This window comes from Chelonoidis abingdonii, chromosome 6 (assembly GCF_003597395.2).
Source record: "Chelonoidis abingdonii isolate Lonesome George chromosome 6, CheloAbing_2.0, whole genome shotgun sequence".
In the NCBI taxonomy this organism is placed as follows: domain Eukaryota; kingdom Metazoa; phylum Chordata; order Testudines; family Testudinidae; genus Chelonoidis; species Chelonoidis abingdonii.
This window is the reverse complement of record NC_133774.1, coordinates 61,700,474-61,712,651: the sequence shown is the minus strand read 5'-3', so window position 1 is coordinate 61,712,651 and position 12,178 is coordinate 61,700,474. Positions and strand designations below refer to the sequence as shown.

Here is a 12,178-nt window from a genome sequence, read left to right as displayed (position 1 = left end):
GGCTGTTTTGATCAATATCTGTATATCTTTATGTGGCTGGCTTGGGTTTTTGTTGATACACCTCTACCCCGATATAACACTGTCCTCCGGAGCCAAAAAATCTTACCACGTTATAGGTGAAACTGCATTATATCGAACTTGCTTTGAGCCGCTGGAGTGTGCAGCCCCGTCCCCGCCGGAGCGGTGCTTTACCGCGTTATATCCGAATTCATGTTATATCGGGTCGCGTTATATCGGGCTAGAGGTGTATCTGAAACGTGTGACAAGATTTGTATTTACTCAAGAGATACGACGACATCAAAGGAGCCATTCCAGTCATTTTAATGATATTTACATATAATTTTTTATTCAATAATGTGATTCACAAAATAAAAGATGCAGCAAATGTGAATGTTCTTTTTGGAGCTGGGGGTAAAAATGTAGTGTAGGTTAAAACATGGTTTTTTTCTCTTAACTTGCACAAGGCAGGTTTTTATTATTTTCTAGCGCTGTCTGAAACCTTGCTAAAATCCACGTTGGGATCCTTTCTATTGTTTTCCCTTTAAAAAGAGCTTGATGAAAACCCTTGACTGCTTTGAAATATTTTAATCAGACCACAAAGACTTAAATCTGCAGATTTCTCTTCACTTTAACTGTAATATAATTAAAACCAGTATAATACCAATATGAACTACAAATATCTCTCCATTCAAGGAGACTGATTATAGAAAGCAGCATAGATGAGCACCAAATTAACTGTCTTTCTTGCTAGATGTGTTTCTAGAATCAAAAGTGTTTTGATGATGTAGAGGATCCTGATTTGAGAAACTTCTAATTAGAAAATGAATACATACAAAACTATTTTAGAAAGATTTTTGAACCTGCATAACTCCCTACAGCTGTAAAGACTTACTGTATTTCTGAACTGTAACAAGGAGATTTTTTTTTGTATCATGCTCTTCTTAGTAGAATCTGTTTTATATAAGAAACATACTTAAAAAGCTAATTTCTTTTCTCCTTCCTGCACTGCAATCCACAAAGTATGACTAATAATAGATTTAAATTTGCTAAGTGCATTTACTCCTTTGTGCCATCATAAAGAGAATCTATTACTGTAAAATTGAGGTTTAGTTCCAAATTGCGCCATTATGAAGTTTTCTTCCAGCAATGTTTTGTCTCTAATACACTTCCCTCATTGTAATTCTATTGCAAACCTGATGTCTAGCATCAAGTCTCACAATAATTATTTTAAATTGCTACTAGGAACAGTAGTCCTGGTGGGATATATTACTACCATTCTAACAAGATGAATTTCAATGCACTTGTAACCATATTATAGTGTATTATGAAAGAAAGAAAATCTTTGAGTTGTAGGTATGCAAGCATACATGCAACACTGAAAAATGATTTTTATCAACTTCCTAATACTTTATGTTGCACTTTTGTGTTTTTCATTTAAATAAATTAGTGGTATCTATATATTATAATAGCATGTAGTTGAGTAGTGTCCTTCAAATACTACTCAGCACGCAGAGAACTTTATAAATAAAATTATTAATTATTATTATTATTGTTGTAAACATACTAGGGGCCCTAAAAGATTGCAGAGTTTAAACTAAGGTTAAGTTTAAATCACTGAAAATTAATGGGCACTGAACACACAAGTCTGTAGACTTCATTTCAGAACATCCAGTTTCTATGCTCCTGATCTCTTCAGCCAAAGAATTCCTGACTCTTGGTACACAATGAGAAAATAATCTAGCTCCTAAATTCATCCTTTTTAGCCTAGGAACATTAAGGAGACTCTTCAGAGGTAGTTCACAAATGAGTGGCTAAAAGTATATGAAGTTTTCTATCATCCACTGTAGCTGGGGGCAAGGCCACAAGTGCCAAAGTGTAATTGAGAAGAATTCTGAAATCAACCTGAAATGTCACTGGAAGGCAACAGAGATATATCGCTGGTGTAATATGATTGTGTGGATCACACATGAGTTTGCCCTCTTGCTGTAGTATTATACCATGGAATTTAACTCATGGAACAGCACCATGTAATGTGCATAGAGTGAAGGCCTCTGAGTAATGCATTACAGTGATCTAGTCAAGATGTAACAAAGGTGTGACTATTAATTGCAGTCATGTTAGAAAGGATTGTTCATGGCTGTACTATATTTGGGAGATGATAAAATTAGATGTTCATGATATAAAGTGATAAAGTATAGTGAGTTTGAAAACAAAGATTACTCCAATAGGCAGCTGCCTAGTGTTCCCAATAAAAAAGGAACTGCTAAGGATGAATTGCCATTCATAAGATACCATCGCCAAAAGTTCTGGTTTCTCGTAATTTAACTTTAGCAAATTTTCATATCTCCATGACTGAATGTGAGTTAGGCATGTAATAAAACTTCAGATTGCTCCCTTGGGGACAACTGACATGATAAAATAAACTTTTGTATAACTAGTTTAACAGTGGTAGATGAAATTCTGTAATAGTCCATCACATGCCTGGAAACAATAGCGTTTAGTGGAAAAACGCACAGCATTACTGGCATAACTGATTACTAGCGCCTATAACACATGTATTCCAAATTGGAAGAATGACCACTCATAATAACAAACTCTTTGTACATTCCATAAAATAAAATAGAACTTTCAAAACAGTTGCAGTCACAGTCTGGTCTCCCACCACTGACTGTCGGTACCATCCAATCAGCAGGATGCCACCACTACTATATCTTACAGTGGAGCAGAGGGCCCAGTGATATAAGAACAGACAGAAAACCATAATTAGTATATGTGTGTAAACCACCATTAACGCTAAGAAAATCTGTCTTAATGCTGTGGGAAAATTGAAAGCTATACAAAAACTTTTAAGGTTGTTTGAAAGTGGCATGTAACTAGGTGGTTGTTATTTTTTAAATGATGTTGGCAGGAAAAGATCAATTATGTACAGTATTTGCTAAAAATTCATCAATGGGTCATTATATCTGCTTATTTACTGGGTTTTCTGACCTACAAGTTTCATATTCCAAATGTAGTGTTAAAAATTAAACCAAAGGTTGGAACATATTTCTTCAACAACTCTGTTGGCCAGAGTTGGTTCAGCTTGCAAGTGGTCAAATGCATGTACAGTATTACTATGGTGACTTAATCCATAGATACAACTGTAAAATCATGCCCCACGCTTTCTGTTTGGAGTAAAGTAAGGTAATGGATAAGTTATTAGAAACAAAGGCAGCTTGGGTCCAATGGTCTCAGTTTTGTTCATAACCTCCACCTATACTACCACCACCATCAGAAGCCTTTTACAGTTCTTCACCAATACCTGTCGCCCAACCTCTTGAATTACAGACTTTCTTTGTGGATTCAGGATAGAACCAGTTATCCTGAGAACATGTTCAAATTATGTTTCCCCAAGGACATGATATGGAAAAAATATGCTGCCCTTGCAGTTGTCAATGCATTTTGAAACTGGTATTGATTTACAATAGTGGGTAAAGAAAAAGAGATGTTTTTATTTTCTATTATGTATCATGCACATCTTCCCATTTTCTTATACTGGCTTCCATTAGTCATTTTTAATCTAGCTCCTTGAATGCTGCACTCCTTAGGAAGTACATTTATAGATGAATTCTCAAAGGTTTGTATTCTCCTGTTTGTGCGTATGTGACTTTATGTAATAGTTTTTGTGCCATGGTTACCACTATACATTTGTATAGCCATAAAAGTACCTTCTGATGGATTGCACCATAACTGTACGTCTTGTAGCAGTCAAAGGTTAAGTCAGAGAAGGCAAGATTTCATTGGCAGAAGGCTCAATTCTGCATGGTGCTGAGTACTCTGGCCCTGACACTGCAACACACTTAAACTTTTAGTTAAAGTTAAACATGTTAAGTGCTTTGCTGGATCAGGGCTAAAGTGCTCAGCACCTTCTAGGACTGAGCCCATAAAGCGTTCAATAAATTTTCAGTGACCACATTACGGTCATCAACACATTTAGGAGGTGTTCAATAAAGGAAATGAAGGGGAGGAGGGAGTGGGGACTCCTATGATTAGTATGGCAGGGAGCCAACCCCCTTTCTTATAGCCCACCTTAACCCTCTTATAAGGGGGGAGTGGACGGTAAGTTCCCAGTAATGGATTGGCTGGGGGGACCTGGATGGAAAAAGGGGAAGCTGGCAGAAGCCCACTGGGTAATTATGGAGTGACTGGGGGGTTACCTGCAGTGTACAATTTTATCTGCTGGGTAATCCCAGATATCTAATAATAATGTTGCGTCCTGATTAAACCCATATCAAATGTCTCCATTCCTTCTTTCGGTATAGCCAGACAATAAATAACAACACCCTTTGTGAGCGGTGCCAGATTTACAGCATGAAACAGCTAAAGTTCTATGTTTATAGAAACAGTACAGCATGGTCACCAGCTGTGCAAACTTCCCAACATAGCCCCACCAATATGCTTCAATCCTGCCCTAGTGGTACCACCTCAGGGGTGAGAGGATAGTTTAATATTCATATCCATTCTATCCTTTGTGCATCTGCTGGAGCTGTCAACAAAGGTGCCAGTTAGTGTTTATTAAAGCTTGTGCTTTAGAAAATGGCATAAGACCAACAACTCATTTCACAAAGTTCACCAGAAAGCTCTCAAATAATGTGGTGACATTCACCAGTTTTGAACAGATTCAAATAAGTGACCTAGAGGTAAAATCTTCATGTCCCATTACCAATCCTCTGAGCCATAATTCATGTTCCTACAACCATTATCCATACAAAGGCTGGAATCATGAGTAGTGCTATGCTCATGTCTGCCAACCCTACCTGATGTCAAAACATCACCTATCATTGTTACAAGTTATTTTTCATTGTTTTAAAGTAAAAGATTGTTATAATAAAATAATAAAATATAAATATTATACAGTGTCATCAGTTTGGTTAGATGTACAAAATCCCTGTAGTACAAAGATATCAATTTATTTCCAAATACGCAAAAATCAATATATAAATATGTTATCCTTGACTGGACTGAATTTTCCAGTGTAGCTGGGAGCTTGCTGCCATGTGAAAGTCAAACTATGAATCTCAACTATTTTCTGATAAATAAAAGGTTAACCATTACTGCTGAAAAAGGTGTATGCCACAGCACATTTCCTGCTGCAGCTGGGACTGTTGCGGAGAAGTAAGAGAATTTGATCCGTGGCCCTCTGAGTGTTAATAAAGTAAAACTGAAGATGCTAAAGTGCTAAATAAAAAATGTCTTAAGAGTGAGCTCAGAACTTCACCTCTTGGGATTTGGTCACATCCTTTGGCTTAAAACATGAAGTGAGTCTTAATGAGGAATTGAAATTAGCTTGAAATTTTTTAGTAATTCTTAGATGTTTGAACTCTGGAGGAGCTTAATTCATATGCTAGTTCGTGAAATAAAAGAAGAATATGTGTTGTTGAAATATTTTAATAGTATAATGCAATGGCAAGAGACAGCTTCTATTTTATGCTATCAGAATATTATGTGGCTCTTTCGGTATGTGTCTCTACTCCAGATTTCAAGAGGGTTGAATGGATACTAGGTAAACTTGAATGCTGCACAGTTGAAATACTGGAAATTAGCTCCATGATGTATTAACCTAAATAACAGCATTCCTGACGTAGAAAGAATGATGGAAATTAAACATCTAGTTATGCACACTGTGTCTGCACAATGTGCTGCATGCACCGCATGTGTTAGAATTTCTTCTCAGTTCTTTTTTAAATCTTTTATTCATACCATTGCAGGTGATGAAAAATTTATGCCTTGAGTCTGGCACTGAAATTAAATGCAAAATGAAAACAGAAGCAGTTTATACTGACAGCTTAAATATCTTTATCTAGCATACAGTTGCACTATAAAAATCACTGGGTGACTTTTAAAATCTCCCACGTGCAAAAATTCAAGAGTTGTAAAATAAATAATAAAGTTATGAAACTCAGATATCAACAGAAAGTTATTTATTTCATTAGTATTCGCTATTAATTTCTTAATTTTCAAAAATTTCAGACAATTGAATGTAGGCTTACTAAAGCCCTGCACTGCCTGATTGGTGATATTAATTTCTGAGTGGCAGAAAACAGTTGATTTTTGTATTATTTAATGTCAGATTTTTCTAGTAGCTTTGTCTTAAACTGAATAGCAGACATTCATCTGCTATCTGAATGTATCTACAATACAAAGGTTAATTATTTAGGTAAATCAGTTCATCAGAATATTCATAGTTAATGTGCAATGTAACAATGGCACAATTGCTATGGTACATATAATGTACGTATGTTTCTAAAGCAAGGGTTTTCTTTAAGCCACCTTTAGAACAGTTTTAAATAGTTTCTATGCAACTATTTTATTAGTAACAACTTAAGCCATAAAATGACTATCTTTAAAATGCTCTTAATACCTGCAACTGTTCGGTCGATTGTCCTTTTGTATAACTGCCTTTGCTTTGGAGTGTTTCAATGTTCTTTGTGGCTTTTGTTGATTACATAACATTGAATCACTAATTGTTAATTTATATTTTAAGTTAATAACAAGGAAATATTGTGAATAAAGCTGTGTGGTGCTATAACTAAGAAAATTTATATACTACAATTAAGAAAAATAAGCAAGGCGTTATTTAGCATTCTAATAAGTAAAGCATGAAATCTAAAAGTCTATTTGCAGTCAAGAAAAGTACTAATAATAGACCACCAATTATAATTCTATATGTAGGAGACAGTACAGTGCTTACCATTTTTGCACCCAATCTCTGCTTGATAGCTTCTTACAGTGTTTTATATAATATACTGTGTATAATTATGCAGATAATTTTATACAATATTAATTGTGCTAAGAGTATACTGGAACTGTGTTTAATTCAGTAATCCATTTGCATTTTAATGATCCTAACAGCATAAGGTTACAGAATAAAACTGAAACATCTCTATGATTATCACATAATGTATATATTGTTATACTTATATTGTTTTATACTACTCAAAATGTTTAATAGAGTCTGTTAATAAAGATCGAAAAATAGTATAGAACACAGGATAAATTAAGGTTTTCAAAATCAGCAGGAGTATGTTTTTAGATTCAGTATATGCCAAAGCTTTTAGAAAAGTTGCAGAATTATTATTCAAATGCCATAGATTTCAAAGCTGAAATTTGTTCCGTACTTTCAGTACTTGAGTAGATTATTCTGCTACTGATGGTAGACTGAATATATCAAATACCCTTGAGCAGGACTGAGATATCTTTCAGTGGAAGCAACCATTATGAGAAACAAAATTCTTTTTATCAGATCTTTTAAAACATAAGATAAAGTCAAGTGTGTTTGTTGTAGAAGAGAAATGAATGTACTAACTTTCACAAATATAGGGAGTAACATACTCCACTGATCGGTATGAATGGATTCTGAGTTTGGTTTGTAACATTTCTTTTATTTCCTTTATCATATACAGATTTAATATCAGCATGAATAAATCTAAATTGTTTGCTTCTTTCTTCCTAATTCCTGAAGCAATGTAAAAGCCTAGAGAGGTTTGAAGTGACAGGATTACAAGCAGTCTTTTGCATACATGGCCTTTAGGGATGAGCGGCTACCTTGCATCTAATAAACAAGAAAGTGAATTCGTTGAATAATGAATTAAGTGGCATAAGTTGTGATAACAAGGAGCAAATGTAACTTCAGAAGAACAGTATTTGCTTTGTGTGGGGTTATCTGAGAGGGCTGATGCTCTGCCATGGGAGATCGAAAAAAGGCTCATTATATTAAGATGTTCTTTTACAAAACACAGCCTAAAATGATCTTGCAATTTTTTCATTTGCTGAACTCCTTTGTGTGCTTCTATCAAACAACTATCTCCACAAGGGGGATAACTAGGATTCTTTTAGGCCGTTGAGTGTTGTTTATAATGAAAATTCCTAGTGAGTTTTAGATGGGTCACCCAACAATTAAATAGAGATGTCTAATTGGTTGATCCATATTAGGGTCAGCAGCTGGTTACAGAATAAAAGCTTGTGGTGCCCCACTTGCACAGTTCTGAACCAAATTAAATTAATAATCTACTCTTTGCTTCAATGTAGCTTCACAGGGATTCCTAACCTGCCATGCCAAATAAAACAGAACTACTGCTTTACATTTTCATTATGAAAAATTATATTTAAATTGCAAATGCTCTGCTCTTTAGCTTGCATTGCATATCTCATTCCATAGCTGGATTTACTAAGTAAATGCTTATAATTTGTTTTGTTCATTCCTAGCTGTAACATGGACCTATGAAGTCGTGAACACAAAGTTAGAATACAAAAAAGGCATTCAGTTATGAAGCTCTCAGAATGTAACAATGTGAAAGGACTGAAAGCAAAATATTTTAAATTATTTTTTTCTTCCTAACTTTTAAAATTTAGAAAGATTATATATATTAACATGTGATGCAAATTAATTCACAATTAAACAAAATCATCTGTGTAGTGGTAATGAGAAAGCAGGTTTCTTGTTTTTTGAGTCATATGTTTACTTTGATGTTGCATTATTTAATTAGTTAAAGCTAATGTGCATAACGTTATAGAGCACAGTTCTAGAAGATTACTACTCAGTTCTGTTCTCTAATAAAACTTTCAATATTTGTATTAACAATTATACATTCTAACAGTTAAAGAGAAACAACTGAAATGAATCAGACTCTATAGTATTGTTCATTCTAGTCCAGTGAGGAATGTTGTGATATTATATCTTTGAATTGTACTTTTGCAAGATATTTGCTGCCTGTATTACTATGTGCTTGCTCGTTAGCTTTAAAAAACTTTAATTAAAAATATCTAATGTCACTGTACAACTGATTAAAAAGGCTGGGTGCTAGAGCCTGTTGCTTTTGAGAATATATTCTAATTTCTAAACACATAGCTCACTTTGTTAATCTCAGTTGATTGAGGTTTCTGGCTTTGATATCCTATATTAGGTAAAGCATATGGGTTGAGGGAGGGATTTAGGGAACAGGAAAACTAAAGCTTCATTGCTTTATTTGTAATTTAGAATTTGGTCAGTCATCGGACTGGATGATGGTCTTCACTGATAATAGATGTATTGGAGCATAAGCTTTCATGGGTGAATACCCACTTCGTCAGACACGTCTGACGTCTGACAAAGTGGGTATTCACTCACGAAAGCTTATGCTCCAGTACATCTGTTAGTCTTTAAGGTGCCACCGGACTCATTCTTGTTTTTTACAGATCCAGACTAACACGGCTACCCCTCTGATACTTCACTGATAATGATACTGTTCTTTCTCATTTAGGGTCAGAGCAGGATCAGTTGCAGTATTTGGAAAACTGTAATGGTATCACTGCGGGGGGTGTGTGTGTGTGTGTGTGTATGTGCGCCCTTGAGCATGTGTTAGAGATACCATAGTGACTCCATAGTTAAGGTTGCATTGCAACTTGTACCTAAAACAGGGTTTAGACATCTTTCTTATCTGTGAATAGTATGTATAGAGTATCCTCACCAAACTAACAGAACTTCTTAAGTTCAGAATTATTTGCTGAAATTTTCAAACAAATCTGTTGATTAGTTTGTTGAATACAATCATTTTTAAATGACATTTTAATGGTCTGGTGGTAGATGTGTGTGTATGTGAATCTAACCTTTTTATGTTACTCAACTCCAGAAAAGAATGTCAAGGGACCTAAGCAAGATAGGTGAATGGGAAACTCAATGGAGGATGAAATACAGTGTTGATAAATGCAGAATACTTGAGGGAACAATATGAACTATTCATACACTTTACTGGATTTAAATTAATAATTTAGGGAAAGGACTTGGGCATTATTGTGCACAGCTAATTGAAGACCTCTGCTCAAAGACAAAAAAATTTTTTAGGATGCATAAAGAATGGGATGGAGAATAGTACAAGTAATAGTATAATGCCATTACATAAAGCAGTGATTCCCCATCTGAAACATTTTTTGTAGTACTGGTCACCCCATCTCAAAAAGCATATTGCAGAGTTAAAGAGGGGGCTCAGAGAAAGGTGGTGAGAATGATGAGGGGCATGGAAAAATTTATAAGAAGAGAGATTGAAATGATTAATATTACACCTTAGAAGACAAATAAGAGGGGACATGATGAATATACATAAACTAATGAATAATATAGATAAAGTAGGTTGGGAGCTTCTTTTCTCCCTAGCAATAAAACTGAAAGCTGGCAAATTCAAAACTGATAAAAATAAATACATTTTTAGACAATGCCCATAAGACCGAAGCTCATTGATGCAAATTTCTAAGTTAACACTAAATAAAATCTTGGAGGGATATCAAACTTCATGCACCAGGATTTAAGCTGATCTCTGTCTATCATGGGTTAGAGTAAGACTTTCATGGAAAGAAGGTGCAGGTTATCCCACATCAGCCTAAAGCTGGGTTTCATGCACCTCCCTCTGAAACATCTAGTTTCTCTTCTGTGGGCTTCCTAAGATCTGCAGGAAAACTCAACTCATCTCCTGTGCACTTGAAAAGATCTAATTTCTAACATTCCTATAGACTTTTTTCATAGTGCCTGTCTTTCCTGACCAGTGTCCCCACCACCACCTACTTTGTCCAATGTCCTTCCTGCCCCTACTACCACCCCTTTCTCCCATAAGGCTTTGTACTAGTAAATTATAACCTTATAAATTTAGACAAATACATTTTAGTAGCATTTTAGAGAATTTGAAATAATGTATTAGGTCTGGTTTTTGTATTAATACCACAGGTAAACTTGGAGTCCAACTGTGTGGGCTCCATGGGAACTGTAAAAATCTACAATATTTATGTAGAATGTCCTTTGCTTTCATAAAAATATAATGATTTTAAGGTTTCAGGTCTCAGGTTGTTCCAGGGCTAGAATCAACTGAATAGAGTCCAGTGGGGATCTGTATAAGTTTCTAGAGGGAAAACTGGAACTATCAAAATTTTTCATGGAACAGACAGTTTTGGGGGAAAAAAAATTCAGAAATGTCAAAACGTTTTTTCAGCTCTGTTTGCCATCATACTGTGTCTGCCTGAGTTGCCTCAATGAGTGATTTATGGACACTGTAGTTTTGGTGTCTCATGCCCCATTGTCCCTTATAGGCTGGACTCCCAGGCTTTCCTACATCTCCATGATGCATCATGGTCATGGAAAGCCCATCATGCAGTGTTGTGGGTCAACCAGAGGAAGAGCCACACTGTATCATTGGAGGTGTAGTCCAGCCAGGTAGTCAGGTCCATAGAACAGAATGGGGGCATTAAGCATCTGAACCATAACTCTTGTGAGGTACTGCAGCAGCTCAGGGAACACAGATTATTGTCAAACTGACTTGAAATGAAACATTTCAATTTGTTTTGGCAAACTGAAATATTTCAAGTCAAGTCAACCTGACCAGAATAGAAATATTTCATTTTAATTTTCCCAACATAAAATAGAGGAATTTTATCAAAATAGAAATGTTCCTATGGAAAATGTGTATTGGCCAAAAACGACATTTATTTTATTGGGAAATTCCTGACCAGCTCTACTCGTGCATTAGATGCTGATTGGTTATTGTGTTTTACAGTTATGGCAGGCTAATGCCATATGTAATTGCTATTAATTTCAAAGAAATTTTTCACAGTTGCTATGTGTTTGTGAATTTTTTGAGGGGAATGTGAGACTGGTTACTAAATGTGTTTGTGTATCCGTGATGCTGATCACTTCAGAGTCAACAAAAAGCAACCAAATCTTGTAGGGTTGTTTACATGCAAATGTAAACCTCTAAGTCCCTTATAAAGAGTGTATCAGGTGAAACATTGGGTCTGTGTTCACTAGAGATATGTAGAGAATCAAGAGATATTGGTGCTAGCTGTAAAGATTGATATTTGTCTGTCCCCCTACCAATGAAAAATCTTATAGTAAAGAATTAAAAGTAAAAGTGCTGAGTACTGAATGTCTTTCTTGAAAATTAGTTTAATTCAGTCATGGTGCCAGGGTTTTGTGGCTCTGACCTAATATAGTTCACAGTATTGACAAAGGAGGAGATAGTAATAAAAAAAAAGTAGAGTGAGATTGGTTTAAGATAAAATGTGCAGGAGGGAGTGTCCTTTAAAATAGATTTTTGCTGGATGGAGAGAGAGAGAAGTATTTATCCACCGTTTTCTCTCAAAAACTGTTTGTGTCTCAGGGCAAAACTGGTGACTCATT

General features: G+C 35.3%; 1 protein-coding gene across 5 annotated transcripts in view; it reads left to right on the top strand.

Moving 5' to 3' along the window:
- The window catches only part of KIAA0825 (KIAA0825 ortholog), a 435,282-nt gene that overhangs the window by 337,283 nt on the left and 85,821 nt on the right, over window positions 1-12,178 (top strand). The gene's annotated exons all lie outside the window — the stretch shown is intronic.